Source organism: Fukomys damarensis, unplaced genomic scaffold, assembly GCF_012274545.1.
Source record: "Fukomys damarensis isolate Sample0158 unplaced genomic scaffold, DMR_v1.0_HiC HiC_scaffold_9, whole genome shotgun sequence".
In the NCBI taxonomy this organism is placed as follows: Eukaryota; Metazoa; Chordata; class Mammalia; order Rodentia; family Bathyergidae; genus Fukomys; species Fukomys damarensis.
Window position 1 is genome coordinate 16,629,250 of NW_022900921.1, and position 16,876 is coordinate 16,646,125.

A 16,876-nucleotide genomic window follows, 5' to 3' on the forward strand; every position below is an offset into this window, starting at 1 on the left:
TTTTTTATTTGTTTTTTTTTATTTATTTATTTATTTATTTATTTATTTATTTATTTATTTATTTATTTATTTATGCTTTCTGAAGTACTAGGGATAAAGACCAGTGCCCTTGCATTGAATTAAAGCCCATTTTTGGCTTTTTCTTTTGAGACAGGGTCTTGCTAAGTCACTATGTTGCCCAGGCCGGTCTCGAACTTAGAATCCTCCTGCCTCAGTCCCCCAGATTAATGGGTTTATAAGTATGTATCCCCATGCCTGGCTCAGTGAAGGCTATTTATCATCCAAAATGAAATTTATATGAATCTATCTTTGCATTGAAACTCTGAGATCCTGATTTCCAATCATCTGTTTTCATAGAATAGCTAGTTTAGTCATTGAAATTCTGTTGGACTTTTTTGGTAGATGAGTTTAAAGATCTTCATCTGGATGTGTGTAAATAAGAGAAAGGATTCAATAAAATTTTTGCAGTTCTCACTACAGATGAAAATCGAAAGTTGAAAAAATAAATGAATCACCTTGGGTATTAACATGGAAAAGTGTGTGCATATTTATATCACTGTTAAAATGAAAAGGTATGGAAATACAGAAATAACAGCTTTTACCTTGAAAGTATCAAAGAAATCAAAATAGATAATGATTAAAGAATGTATTAGCCTTATTTTAATGGTCTGTTTTTTAAAGCACATATTAGTGTACTGCATTAATATTTAACATGAATTTTAAAATTGAATATACTGTGAAAATGGACTAGATGATATAAAATTATTTAAATAGGCTTTGCTTAGTTATTAGTTTTGAAACTATGCGGTTCACTTAACCAAAATTAAGAAAATGACCTTTCTGATTTAATACCTGCACGTGGACGTTCCTTTAAATTTATCTTTGCAATTTGCCAAGTAAATGGAAATCTAGATGAATTTGACATCAACAGAGGAATCAGCCTTGTACTTCCTGTTTCTTTCTCCCTTCCTCCTCCCCTTTCTTCCTCTCTCTTCCTGTTTGTTTTTCTGTTTTACAGGATAATATTACTCTAGGAGACCTCCAGGGAATGCATTCTCATCCTGGGCAGTAATCACTCACTCATACCCTGCCAAAGGACCAATAATCTATTTTTGATGTAACATAGAGGCTGTGCCTACAGACAACCAATAGGTTACTAAACGCAGGAGAAAGCTTGACATCTCCATATTCATTTTGTATCTGTCTCTTTGTTACCTGAATAGGTTTGGCTGGGTCCCTGTTCCACAACTCATGTAAGCATGAGCATCTATCTAAAAACTAGTAATATAAAGTTTTTTTACCCTAAATTTACCTAGCCGATTTCACTCCCTTCAAGACTTAAGACACCAAAGATAAGAATAAGGTCTTTTCAAGCCCTGCAGGGACATTTAACGGCCAACTCTCACACTCTTTTCCAGACCCCTTGACACAGTGCTGGAAGTCTCCAGCCCATTGTTCTAATCCTTCATTCATCTTGGATTCCAACCGAACCCCCACAGAGCAGGAGCAGCCATCTCATGGGAGTCAGATTTTCCCTTCAAGTCAAAATGATGTTTTCTGAAGCCACTTCACGTCCTCATTCCGGAGATAATGATTAACCAGGCCAAGGCTAGGCTATGCAAACAACGAAGCTTGCGTGTGTTCCCCTGTTCAGTAAAAAACTTCAGAGTTTCTGACAACTCCTCAAAGACAGCTCTTGAGCCTCTGTATCTGTCCTTTCCAACATGATCACACTAATTCCTTGCCTTTCACCTCTCCTTGGTTGGTGTTTTAAGATTGGCAATTGAGTCGTTCTATTGGTACCATTAGAGCAAGGACTTTTACTATAAAACTACGATAGTGTTGATCTTGGTGGTAGTGACAGCCTTTTATTTTCTTGCTGTTTTTATATATAAAGCATGGAAATATATATGTGTGTGTGTGTGTGTGTGTGTGTATACACACACACACACACACACACACACATACATAAATTATCTGTGATGTTTCTATTTCATGGGAAGGTAGTGACTAGGAAAAATGTCCATGAAAGCTCTTTAGAGGGGCAATGATGAAGAAAAGATTGAGAAATGATCCTCTAGGAGATTAAAAAGAAATTTTAAATATTCCATATTTCATTATACATATATATTTTTCCCAAACTGAATTTATGTATTATTCACATACTGATTTGTGGAACATAATCTGAATGAGAGGGGAGACTATAATAAAAATTTCTCACAGTAATGACGGAAGTAGGTGTTGTACCTTTCCTGTTTGTCCACTGCCCCTGTAGGGTAAGTTGAAACCTAGTAAGAATTCTGAAGGGAAGCGTGTGTTTTCTTCTAGGAGCTTAGGTGGCCCAAGCCTGGAGCAGGCGGGTGAGCTTTAGAAGGCTCATTAGGAATGGCAAAGGGAAATTTACCCACGTCCTACCGTGTGTTATAGTTTCAGTGATGTTTCTCCATGAAACCTAATTGGACCAGTGCTTAGAGAAACTAGCTTCATCTCTCCTACAAAATCTATATATTCATCTCAGAAATAAGAATCTTACTAAGAAAAAGTAATATAGCACATTTTATTCCCAAAGGGAACACGTTTTTTAAGGAGGAAAAAAATAAAACTTCTTGTTTAGTAAAAGAACCAATGCAACTGAAGCAACATATGAAAGATTAACCCTCAGCTACCACCATGCCAAGCACTTCTGATCAGACTCTCTTTTATTCATATTTTAAAGTGATAATGTAGTGATCCCTAATTGAGAAAGAAGGACACAGAAGTCTGGAGAATTAAAGAAAAGGTTACATGGTCCGGGGATTTAGCTCATTGGCACCGCCACCTGCTTTCCATGTGCAAGGTCCTGAGTTTGATCCCCGGTACCAAAAAAAAAAAAAAAAGAAAGAAAAAGTTACATGACTATTTCTCAGAGATAATATACAAAATATTACTGTGACAAGGGAAAATTATGATAAATGATCTCAAAGATTATTTAGGGTTTTCAAAATTTTGTGTTGTGTCCCTGAAGATGCAGCCTTTATTTTTATTTGCAGGTTGATGCCCTTGTCCATAGGCGCACACTCAAAAAACAGTGCTGCCATTTTAACTTTGTTTCTCGGGCCCAATTTATATTCATAATGCTTGCAGTCATTATTCCACCTCTCTCTCTCTCTCTCTCTCTCTCTCTCTCTCTGTCTCTCTCTCCCCATTCTCCATGCTGTTGTCCTTTCTTAAAGTAGTAGTACAAGGAGTAGAGACTCAACAGTAGTGTTAAATATTAGCTTTGTCTTACTGCACCACGTTGCCTCTTTAATACTTTCAACAGATCTACATAAAAAAAAACTTACGATGGGGCCGGGGATTTAGTTCAGTGGTTCCACTGCCTGCCTCGCAAGCACAAGGACTGGAGTTCGATCCACACTACCAAACAAAAAAACCAACTGTGATAGATGCATTAGGATTATCTCATTTTATGGATAAGCACATGCAAGCCCAGGGTAGTTGAGTTACTTCTTAAGTAGCAGTTAAGCTCCTATAGCTAGAAAGTGATGAAAATGTAATAAGAACCTGGGCTGCAGAGTGAAAAATTAGATGGTGGGACATATATGGTAGAAGATCAAACTAAGTATCAGTGTTTCTTCAAAATGTACCTTAGCTCTTTCCCTACCTCCAAATGAGCTGTAGAAACCAGTTTCCCAACTGCCTCTAAGAAAGCATCTTCCTCCTGCCTCTCACATCTACTGATATTTTCCCTAAGTAGCTTTGCACTTCCACTGCCTCATTAGTTGCCATCATTTGATTTTTTTCCTTTTTCCTGTTCTCCCCTTTCCTCTAATCTCATAGGCGCAATAAAAACCTAGGTGGTACGGAAGAAAAACAGAATCTGCCTCGTCAAATTAGATATTAAAATGGTGCATATGTCTCTTTTCAAGATTTTTCAAGGTCATATGAATGTACTAGTATCCATGATGTACAGGACAAGAAATCATCATGCAGTTATTCCAAACAGTTATCAGCATACCCGGAGGATACCCTCACCTTTATCCCAAAAGCTCTGCTTTGACGATAAGGAAGTCCCAAGAGAGCCTTTCCTCAAGCAGAAATTTATCCACATCCAACCTACCCTTAAAGACCTCCCTGAACTCCTTCTCCTTGCAATCAGAACCTTCCCCAACTTGCCATCCAGTTTCTTTCTTCTCTCAGCTCCTCTTGCACTTATATAGAATCTGATGTAATTAGGTCCTCAGCAGACTTTTGACTTTTTAAAATATATATTGGGGCTTTTCGTCTCACATAAATTGGATATTTCTTGGGAAAAGATCATATTCTAGAGATAAACATTTTAAAATGAAGATGCAAAATAAAGAAAAATACTATGAGACACTTAGGACAGATGCATGGTAGTGAAGTTGCATTGTAGCTAACTATCTACCTCCTCTCCCACTCATTGTCTTCAACCATTCTCTAGAAGTAAAATAGGGAGACAGTGAAAGAAAACGGGGAATAGATGCCTCAAAAAGATATGTGTGAAATGCAGAAGAGGGAAGATCATTAAAGCAAAGAAAGCTGAGACTCTGATTAAATTGCATACAGTTATGCTATGGTTTTGACATTTTCCCTGCCCCTAATTTTTAATAGTATGACAATTTATCCAGTTTCCATGGTAGTTTTAGAATGTTCTACCCCTGAAATGAAGCCGAAATCATGGCCTAGAAGACTAAGAAATTTTGAATTGTCAGAGAATAAGTACATGGATCATTAACCATTTTCAGGAAGAAAGGGTCCCAAAATGGATTTTGACATAAGTAAAATTGAGAACATGATTCATGAGCTTGTTCCAAAGAGTCTTCCTGGGTTATTTAAAGTACCTAGATGGAATAGATTTTACCAGTTCATTTTTCTAAGCAAAGTCATATTTCTTGAAGGGCAGGAACAGTAAAAAGGTGCAGAGAGAAAATCTCCAGTTTTACATTACAGTAAATTATTGAGAAATGTGACATTTTATGACTTACAATAATTTTAAAGAAGACTATTATAGGCTGAATTGTGTTCCTTTAAAATTCATATGTTGAAACCCTAACCCCCTGTTACTCATAATGGGACCATATTTGAAGATAAGGTTTTAAAGAAAGAGGTAATTAAATGAAAATGAAGCTGTTAGAATGGGCACTCATCCAGGATCGATGCCCTTAGAAGAAATGGAGGTAAGAGCACCCAGAGTCCAGAAAGACAGAAGAACTCTCAACAGAAGGCAGAGGGCAGGCCAGAGTGACCATGGCAAACCAAGGGATGAGAACCGAGAGAAAATGAACCCTACTCATCCGTAGGACGGTAAGAAAATAGATCTCTGCTTTGGACCCCTCAGTCTGTGGGGTTTTGTTATGATTGCTTTAGCAAGCTCATATAAAGATCTAGGGGAAAAATTATTACTAGTGTAAACTATGATTGTGCAGTAATTTAGAACAAAGTGTATATAGCCGATTAAATATATCTGTATTTGTCTTCAGTTTTCACATATTTAATATGAAATAGATTTGAATGATATAATTTAACTATTTCCTACCCATGCCTCTCTCCTCTCCATAATAGGGATGATTGCAAGGCAACAAAGCATTGATGTTAGGAAGTTTTATCTACATCTAGCTGCAAACGTTGCTCATCTTTGAAGAAAAATGCAGTTACCTTATGTGGGAACAGAGGCCTGGACTAGTAATAGAAGAAACAAATTAAACATTTAAAAAAACATTTATTTACTAGAAAACATAAACACTATAAACTTAGATTTAATATTGTAGAAAATTTAATAATTAGCAGAAATTACATTTTGTCAGTTATCTTTTTCCAAAAGCAGTTGTTAAAGCATAATAACAATGAAGATAATTATAAAATAATAATTGCTAATCTGGATAATGCACATTGTGTTTTTAGCATGGATAACCAAGTAGGTAAGATTCACTTTATATGCAAGGTAAGTTTTCATAAAATAAATTAAACAACTTGTTTAAGATGGCAATTTAGAGGCTAGGATTTGAACATATAAATTCATTTCAGAGCGCACACTTTTATCTTCTATTTTCACTGAATCAAATGTTATATCCTCTGTTTACTATTTTAGACACCAACAGAAACAGTTCATTTCCATGGTTCTTTCACATATCATATACCATGGATACACGCAGGCTTTGTTGCCTTTGAAATAGAGCCTTTTACAACCCACATCTTCTCAGCCGATAGGATGAAAGCAAATACCTGTAGATTTCCATCTTTGTATTTAAGAGAGATGTATTTTAAGTGATACACTTTACTTTTTCATGTTATATTTCTAGCTCTTTCTGATCCAATTGTGGTAGTTCTTTATATTCCTGAGCTCAAAAGTGCAAGTTTCCACGTCTTCTCCACTTCATTTATATTAGATCATAAATTTGTCGAAGTTGCTTATACTTTATTTTAATTGGTTTCTCTCTCAAATTTCAAAACTCCATTTCCGAACTACTTTTCCTGGGTTTCATAGCTCCTCTTTCCGTTTTCACGGGGTTTCAACGATGTAGTATATTTTCCTTTGATATTTTCTCGTGTTAGTCAGCACCCTTTCCCTATCCCTTTCATGTTTTTGTGATGTTTGCATTGTGGTTTAAATGCTGATAATCTCTCTGAGCTTCATTCACGGAGTCCGTTTTAAATTACTCAGATGGAATTCCCATATCCTGCAACTTTGAAGTGTGAAGTTTATACTTCAAGTTGCTTACAGAATACCACATGTCTTCTAAATTGTGTTATTCCGGATTCTGAAAACTTATAGGGCATTCTAGAAAAAATTGCCTCTTCTTGATGTGAGTATTCCTTCAATTGAACATGATTTTTTTTTCACATTTGATACATTTTTGTCACTTAAAAAAATTACATGTTTCACTCAAATGTGGTCTTGTGAACTTTTGGGTCTAATAATAGCATTTCATCATTAGTGTAAATTTTGTTAATTAATTTCATATTTGTAATATTTTAACTAATATTTGTTGTGTGTAAAACAGTTGAATATTGTCATCTAAAAACTTACAGTCAAACAGAATATTTATATTAACATTGAGGTTACTTCCTGTCCTTTTAAAATCAGAAAATTGTTCATAACAAAAACTGCTCAATAGTCTTTAAAAATCAATTTCTCTTATTTTGGAACAGATGATTTAAGAAAATAAATGCATTTTGGTATTATTAATATGATTAGAAATATTGCATTTAAATACTACTTTGCAAAATTTGTCCTGTATCCATGCACTTTCTGATGTAAAAAAAAATTTTTTTTTTTTCTACTGGGGATTGAACTCAGGACCTTACACTTATGACAAAGGTGGCAGAACCACTGAGCTAAATCCCTGGCCCATGTGAAATATTTTGTATTGTTACAAAATTGCTGTTGTCAGTCATGACAAAAAAAGCCAGAATTTCAGATAAGCTACCAAAGAAGGAATTTGAGCATAAGATAACATACTCACTCTACTGTTTTTCATTCAAAAATTGGTTTTTGAAGAAGGTCTACTATGTGCCAGTTATAAAAATTATAGAGGTCTGGAATACATACATCGATGTACAAGAGAAATGAAAATATCTTCTTTCACAGATTTTCTACTGTCATGAGGAGAAATGGTAAAGCATATGCTTGTAATGTGTAATATTTCAGAAGCTGATGAGGTTTACAAAAAGATTATAATAAAATCTAGCAGAATAATAAGAGGGACCTAGTACTTTGCAAATTTAACTAAGGGAGATCAAGGTGAGCCCGAGTGAAGTAGAGACATTTGAGTAAAAACTTAAAGAAATTAAAGAAGTTAGATACAGGGATATCTTAGGGAAGAAAATTTTGTCCAAGGGGAAAAGAACCTCAAAAGACTAAGGGAAAAAGCTCAAAAGTTCTGAGAAAAGCGTGAGGAAGCCGCTTTGGCAGCAAGTGGTAAGAAATTGCAGGTTTTCCTCACTATCCAGGACTCCTCTTAGATTCCCTAACCGGCAGATGTTCAAGTCACTCATACAAATTGCAGCAGTGCTTTCATATAACCTCAGCACATGGTTCTGAATACTTTAATCATTTGTAGATTTTTTTATGATGCTTAATACAGTGTAAACGCTTTATAATTAGCGGCTGCACTGTATTATTTGGGGAAGCCTTGCAAGGAAGGAAATCTGCACGTTTTCACTACAGTTTGTTTTCAAATATTTTCAAATCTTAGTTGGTTGCGTCATCTGCAGATCCAGATGGGTATAGGTATGCAGGACTGGCTTTAAGAGAAAGTGGTTAAATTAGGGAGATCATGTAGGCCATAAAGGTCCTTTTAAGAATTTACACTTTAAATCACAGTGAAATGGAGCAGCTGTTGAAGAATGTTGAGTGAAAGGGTTGCACAACTTCGTATTTCATAGTATTTGGAAAAAGACTTTGGTTGACAAGGATGGGTACAGAGGAAATGATTGCAGGACTTCATATGTGAGATGATGATAAGGTGATAATAGACTTCAAGGAAAGGAGTGAAAATGGTCAGATTCCAGAGACACTCATGAAAGCATGCACATGTAAAAATCTTGTCTTTTACTTTCCGCGTGAAAAATTTAAATGCAGAGAAAAGTTAGCACAGTAAACATTTATTACCCAGAACCTAGATTTTGCAATATTTAGTACCTCTTTTGTGAAATATTTGGAAGCAGCTGAAATCATATCTCTTTGTATTATATTTCAATGTCTAAAAAGGAAGAAATCTGTAATATTAATTAATACTGTGCTAATTTTAAGATTTGGGAATTGTTGTAAAAGCATACTTATAACATGTCACATTCATGTGAATGTTACCCACATGAGTCCTGCCCAATTTTTAATTACAGTAGTATTTAATTTTTCTGTATTTCCAGTGAATTAGAAGTTAGTTCTAATGGCTTGGTTAGATTCAGGTTAAATATTATTGGCACAAACACTTCACTGATACAGATATGAACTTGATAAAACAGTATATCCAGAGGCACATAATTTATTTTTTATATATTCACATATGTGTGTGTGCATATATATATAAAATGTTGCATTCTTTATGTGGAGTTGCTTCATGTCTGTGGGACATGTGGCTTGTTTTCAGTTTGGGGCTATTAAGAAGAACTTAACAGACTCAGTGTATGAGATTATATGTGTGTGCGACTGTGTATGTGTGTGTGTATGAGTGTATGTGTGTGTGTGTGTTTACAGAGAGGATTTATAGAGTAGGAGTAGAATTATTGGGCCACAGAAAAGATGAATATACACTTTTGAATAGTATTGCAGAATTTCTTCCTGCCTAGGCTGTATAATTTTGTACTCCCAATGTTAAATATACGAGCATGCTGATTTTTTCACAGCTTTGCCAGCAGACTGTGCTGTCAAGCTTTTGAGCTTTTGCCAACATGATATATGAGAGATAGTATCTCAGTGTTGTTTTAATTTTAATTTATCCTATTATGAATGAAATTGAACATCTTTTCGTACGTTGAAGGGCCATTAGCTGTTCTGCTTCTGTGAACTGTCTGTTCTTTTCGCTCCATTTAAAAAATGGATTTCAGGATGTATTTTCAAATTAATCCCAAGTAGACTTCTTAACAGATTGTGTGTGATATGCGGGGAAATAGATAAATCAAATCTAAATCAAAGGTCTTTGTAGTCAGTAATTGGAAAGACGAGACTGTCTTTTAGCAGAATGGGAGGTTATCCCTCAAGGGATCAAGATTCTAGTTTGGGATATCGTTGAGTTAATGCCATCTGTTGGACTTCCAAATAGAGAAACAGAGAGGCATTGGGAAACTAGCGTAAACCAAGGAGAGGGGTTGGTGCTACAGATCCGCATTTGCAAGTCACAGGGGTAAGGAAGTGAATGATTGCTATGAGACTGGTGAGGTCAAGGTGTTAATGTGGGGCCAGGGAGACCAAAGATAAAGTCCTGAATGTTTTGGCATTAAATATTTCAGAGCACAGTTAACTCCAGTAAAGCACCTGGAGAAGTGGGCATCCCAAAGACAGCTGAAGTTGGTGTATTGAAGAGAAATGAGTGAGAGAGGCTGATAAGTAAAGGGAGATTATGGCAATAATTTAGTATATTCTTTTAAGATATGGTGAGTTTCAACAACTTTGAAAAGGACAATTTTGGTGGAGAGGAAGGAAATAAAACTCTGACCTAAATTTTGATGCTTCCACAAATGAAATACTCCTTGAGTGTAGAGATGTTAACTAAAACTGGATGTAACAGGAAGCTCTTCACGTTTTATGTTAATAGTCACTTCCATTTGAACCTGTGCAAAATATTTTGTACTTAAATTTACTGTAGTATTTGTGGTTTTCTTCGCTTTTATGTAAGTCCAGTGTTTGCTATATGGACACATTTTATAAACACAAATAATAAATTATTTTTCCCATCTAAGGATATAATTTACATGGTAAAATATGAAAAGTCCAGGTCTATTTAATAATCCCTATATAACTTCTAAAGACTCCAGTGGGAGATGACAAAATACTGCGTGATTAGGAAGTCGATTCTAGAGGTAACCATTAAAACTTCTCTGAGGAAGTTAAATAAAAAGAGATCATTTCAGGATGAAATATTCTCTGCTTATGCAAAAACAGGAGTGATTTTCAAAAAGAGACTTTGGAAATGATCAAAGAAACTCAATATGAAACTATTAACAATATGTTCTTATGGTGACCGTTAAGATGCTCACTTTAGAACTTTTACAATTACGGTAGGAAATTTGAACTTTAGACATTAAACTTTGAAAGCATTTGAGCTTTAAACAAATGACAGTTATTGGTGTATCCCCTGGTCAGCCAACTCATTACTGCATGCCAGCTCTGTGTCAGGTATTTCGCTGGCAGGTGGGAGAGTGATTGCTTTTGTGAAGCTGGACGTCATGTACACACGGCGCTGGCAAAGAGCTCAATTCAGTGCTTTTTTTTTTTTTTATTCTCAATTTTATCTGGTAGCCTCTTTTTCAGTTTAAACATTTATTTGCACAGTAAAACCTTCTCTGGACTCCCAGAGAACTATGTACCCCTATCATTTATTCTCCCTTTGCCTAGACTTCTCCTTTACAGAAGTTAAATTCTCTTTTAAATACTTTGTCTTTCTTTTACAGTAAAATGTAGACTTCTTTCGGCCAGGAGCCATGGAGGTGACTTTGTATCTCGAAATTTACCTGCAATTATTTGTTGATAATTTGAAGAAGAAATATTGGCAACCAGACATGGTGCTCCATGTCTGGGAGGCTGAGGAAGAACAGGATTTTGAGACCAGCTTGAGTGGCTCAAAATTAAGGTGGGGTACAGATATAGTACAGTGCAAAAGCTCTGGCTTTAATCCCTCAAGTGTGTACGCGTGCACACACACAAACACACACACACAATAGAGTAAACATTGGCACTGTATATACCATTTTCCTGAGGGAGCCCTTACAACTTTTTAAGACCATCACACATGCATAAGTTAAATGCCTGCTTTTCTTTATTAATCTCATATTTTAAGAACTACTTTTCAAATGAATGCTTTATAATATATGCCAATTATTTTAATGGTAGCAGCATGATCTCATTTGGACTTAAATTTCCAGTGGGAAATGTTGGTAGTTGTATGATAGTAATAATTCTATAAATAAGGTATCAGAAAATAACACTGACTCTGTCGAGAGTAGTTTGTGCTAAGTATAAAAAGCATCTTTCTGAGAAAGTTTTCTGCAACTCTTTCTGGAGATAAAATGGCTCCACACTCTATAATGATAATCAAAGATCAAATGCATAGACTTTGAAAACTGGAACTGTTATTTCCTAAAACATTACCCCTTTTATACATAGGACAATAAAAGTACCCGCTTTATCCAGGAGGTAAACTCTGACCATCTCAGAATTTTTAGGAAGCCAGATTTTAATTTTAAAAATCACAAACTCCTACTACTCCACCATAAAGAATGAGAAACTGAAGACATTTATGGCTAAAGGGATGCGCAGTGAGGTGATACTCTTCAGTGAAATAAATAGCACACATATATGTAAATACTAAATAGTGTATCTACTGTGAGAAACTGAATGTGTAAATAAGGTCTAAAAGGTATATTAGATAATGTGAAATAGAAAGAAAAGGTGTAAAGGGGAAGAGGAAGTTGGAGGGGTAGGGGAAAAGAAGGAGGGAAATGGAATTAAGGTGAGAAAATGAAAAAAGGGAAACAAAGTCTGTAGATAGGGAAGGGTGGAGGGGTTGAAGGGAGGGCAGGGGATGGGGAAAAATTAACCAAGATGGATTATGTAATGGTGCAAATTTGCAATGATGAAAGTCATTACACTGTATACCTCAAATGTTCCAATAAAATTAATTTTTAAAAATCACAAACTCCTAACTTTCCCAATTTTTATTATGGGTGAAATAATATTCCTGGAAGTTGTAGGAGAGATAGAGGAAGAGGGATGTATGCAAACAAAATGTATACTACAGTAAAATACCAGAGGCATCCAAAAGAAGATATTAATATGCCTGGAAAGAGAATAAATACGAATTCTATAATCTTCATATTCTGTAGGATAGATAAGAGCTGTGTATTTCCATAGGACCCAGTTCTTCAAAGATCGATACTTTGTTTAATGCTGTCTTTGTGCCAATCAACATTTTAAGTGTTACTTAAATGATCCATTTTATTTTTCACTACACCCCACCAATTATGTAATGAGATTTAACCATTAAAAGACAATTAAAAATATGTTAGAACCTCAAAGGTTATTAGGGGAGGGTGAGTGCAGTTCCATGAGAGTAGAGGATCCACTGAGAAGCCAGAGTACTTTTCAAAGGGAAAGGAAGGGTATCAGACAGGATTCTCCGTAGGATGCATACCTCATGCCTCTTCACTCTCATCTGTCACCTGTCCTTTCAGGTGTTATCCCATTAGTTTTGAAATGATACTGAGTTTTTTGAAGCTGCCCTTTTTTTAGCATCTGCGTATGCCTATTTACATGCACTTTAATTATTGGCTTCTGATTTATACGGCTTGATCAGTGCTGTAATGGTAATGCCTTGGAACTCAGGTTTCATTTCATCGTGAGCTCGTTATGCAAATGAAATCAAAGAACTCGAGAAGGGAAAGGGTGGAAAAGAAACAGTAAGAAATTCCTAGTCACCAGCATTGATTGCATGCTGCAGATTGTCTTCCTCTCGTATTTTTCTCAGACAACTTTGTGACGTGTTGATTCTTCACGGCGATACCTTTGATGTAATCAACCCAAATTCTAAGTGCTCATGTGAGTAGTGAGAATTATGATTATGTGAAAAATACCCACACAGATATCCATGTGATACCACTGTATATTTAACACCTATTTTGAACAGTAAAAAAGGGCTTGCTAACCCCACAAAAGCTGGTCCATGACTTGTCAAGAAAAGCAATCAGATGTAAAAAATTCAACTACAAGAATAAGAAATCAAACCACCCAGTTAACTGCAATGGAAGATCTCATGAAAGGATTCAACAAAGAACCTATAGAACCATAAGAAAGGATAGCAAGTGTCATATTGCTTTAGGAATCTAGACAAAAATTAAAGCACTACATACCAGGTAGAATGGCTAAACTCTGAAACACTGGCAATATCAAATGTTGACAAGATTGTTCAGTGACAGGAATTCTCACGCATTAGTAGGAATGAAAAATGTTGCGTCAATTTTGTAAGACATTTTTTGCAGTTCCTTGTAAACATAGTTTTACCATATTAATAAAATTAACAGTCTTGGTTATTCCTGTAGGAGTTTAAAACATATCATGTACAAATGTATATTTCAGTGCTTGTTACGTCTTTACTTACAGTTGCCACAGATTGGAAGCAATCAAAATAGCCTTCACTACACGACTAGATAAACAACTGGCACATCCATACAATGGAAGACAGTACGGCAATAGACACAAAAACATAAATGTCACATGATTTCCTTTAAATGTGAAATCTAAAGAAGGTGAAGGGTAGAGTGGTAGGGACAATAGGAAGATCAGTGGTTATCCGTGCGCTGGTGGGAGAAGTGGGGTGGTCGAACAGGTGTAACCCTGGGGATGTTTAGGGCAGCAAAATCATGCAACATGATATTATTACTATGGAATTATGCTATTATTCATGTAGCAAAACCTAAACAATACATAGCACAGAGAATAGACCTTAATATAAGCTATGCACATTGCTTTTTAAAAAATTAATTTTATTGGTAAATTGTAGGTGTACAATATAACGACATTCATCATTGGAAATGTGTACCTTTGCGTAACCTGTCTTGGTTCTTATTTTTTTCCCCATTCGCCTGCCTTCCCTTCAACCCTTCCACCCCTCCCTATTTACGAAGACCGTTTCTAAGAAACTGAAAGTATAAATAAGGAGTAAAAGGTATCACAGATGATGTGACATAGGAAGAAAAGGGGCAAAGGGGAAGGGGAAGTGGGAGGGGTGGGGGAAGGAAAGAAGGGGATGGAATTAATACGGACGTTACTTTTAAATAATACATCGGTGGTGACTCGTTAAGCGTAAGTGTATCACACTAGTAAGATACTGAAATAATTGGGGGAAGCCTTCGGGGCAACAGAAAGGCAGGGGAAGTAACTGAGAACTCTGTAATTTCTATTCAGTTTTTCTGTAAACCTAAAACTACTCCAAAAACAAAAATCTATTAATTAAAAAAAGTTACTCATGGAAATTTTCTAAGAAAGGATACTTGAGATGGATTACTTGCGCTAAACATCATGAGTTTTAGTGAATAAAATATTCAATTTAATTCTAAGGATTATACTTGTAAGAATTTCCTTTTAAACAAGGAAAGATATATTTCTAGTATTATGGTGCAGACAGATATACCAGAAAGTGGAGCTTTTTTACTGGAGCTTTGAACCTAGCTCTGCACCTTATTAATCTTTTTCATTAGTTGAGTCCTTTAATTTCCCTGAGTTTCACTTACTAGATCCATTAAGTTTAAATAATAGTGGATGTTGGGCCAGGGATTTAGTGGTTCTGTTGCCCTGCCTCGCAAGCACAAGGTCCCAAGTTCGATTCCTGAGTAGGAAAAAAGCGAATGCAGTAGTTTACGTGTAAATACCCTTACTTACTGCAGACAAGGCCTAATGGTGACTTTGCCCAGCACAAGAATTGGCTTTATGGGCTCAGAGAAGTGAAGCTGTAGACAACAGCTCCTCAGAGAGTTGTGTAGAAAAGCAAATGCCATTTAGAGAAGCAAAGAACCATTTGGAATGTGGAATATTCCAAGGTCCAGGACCCCTCACTTTTTCTTTTTTGTTTGTTTTGTTTTGTTACAGAAAATTAAGTCCTTATCAAAAAATTCCTTGGAGATTATAGGCTTAATTGGACCAAAGAGTTCAAAGAATTCAAACCCTGAAGAAGGAATGCGCTCACTCTTTGTCCCACCAGGCTGGCCTTTCTGGGGCTAAAGGTTCTCCTTCCGCTATATGGCCTTGAATGTACCTGCTCTGCAGTTATTTACCCCACACTCCTATTGGTGTCCACACTTGGGTTTGGTGAGAATATCTTCAGTCAGGGTGGAGCGTCTGCCTCTCAAAGGGACCTTTGCTTCATAGAGGCTCTGACTGCATGGACAGAGCCGTGTTTTCCTCTGTTTGAGTACTCGGACGCAAATCTTAGTTCCCTTTCTCTACTGCTTGGCTTTCTGGTCTGAGGCGATTTTCTCAGTATTCTAAGTTCCTCTGCCATGGAGCGGTGGCAGTAGCAATAACTATTTTATAGTAGCTATTATAAAAATGAGAAAAATCATGCAAATAGACAACAGTGGTCAGATTCTGACATCATTTAAATGTTTAATAAATTTCACCTTTTCATTATTCAAGAGCAAATTTATTTCCAAGATTTTAGTAATGGTGTATGTTTTTTCTTCAAGCAAAGGGCATTGAACCCAGGGTTCAGTGTGTACCAGGCAAGTGCTTTGCACTGTGCCACCACCTCAATGCTTTGAAGTTTTAATTTGGGCAGTGTCTTCCTAAATTGTTCAGGAACTTACAGTATTCCTGTGGTTCTAAGTATATGTGCAGATTCTCTAGAAACTGGCATTTTAGGGTGGCACCACTATGGCTGGCTAGAATATGTTGACTCATATACTACTAATGTGAATCATCATCAAGATGGCCCTGGCCACAGTGGAGAGATGTAATACTCAAGCTCAAAAGCACAAGAAGTTGGCAAAACCAAAGTGAGTTTGGGGAAGGGAGGATGAGTCTGATGTAAAAGACTGCAGGAAGTAGAAGTGAACGCTGAAGAATATCTGGGGCTTTGGATTCAGTCCAACCTGAAAGAAAATCCACTGCCCTCTTGGAAGAGCTAACTGTTTTTTCTTGTTTTTGTTTGAGTTTTTCATAACTTGCAAACTGTACTTGCTGGTAGAGTATGTCCTACAGGTCCGTTTTAAGACTCAGTTGAGACAGTGTGTAGCAATACTTAGTTAACTGGTAAAAAATGGTTAAAATGAAGATTAAACAATGTGACTCTTTGCTCTACTTTTTGGCATCATCCCATTTTGAAGGTATAATTTTTTATATCTATGAAATATGAATTAAGTTGGAGAGAGGTGATGGTGCTGTTTCTTACAAGGCACCTGCTGGGTTCTTGTTTCTTCTCCTTATCAGGGAGGCCCACAGCCCAAAGCCAAATTGAGTATCCTCCAGTATGGTCAGGTCCAAGTCAGCATTGAATGAGCAGCCTTGGAATGGGGGAGAAGAGGTAGCACTGCATGGCAGGAACTCCTCACACCGAAGAACGGTGTAGTTTGGGTTCCTGCAAAGTGGATCTGCTAGTGGGTTTCCTATCCCTAGAGTAAATCCATAGACAGATCATCGGCAGAACTGGGAAAAACAGTATGTACT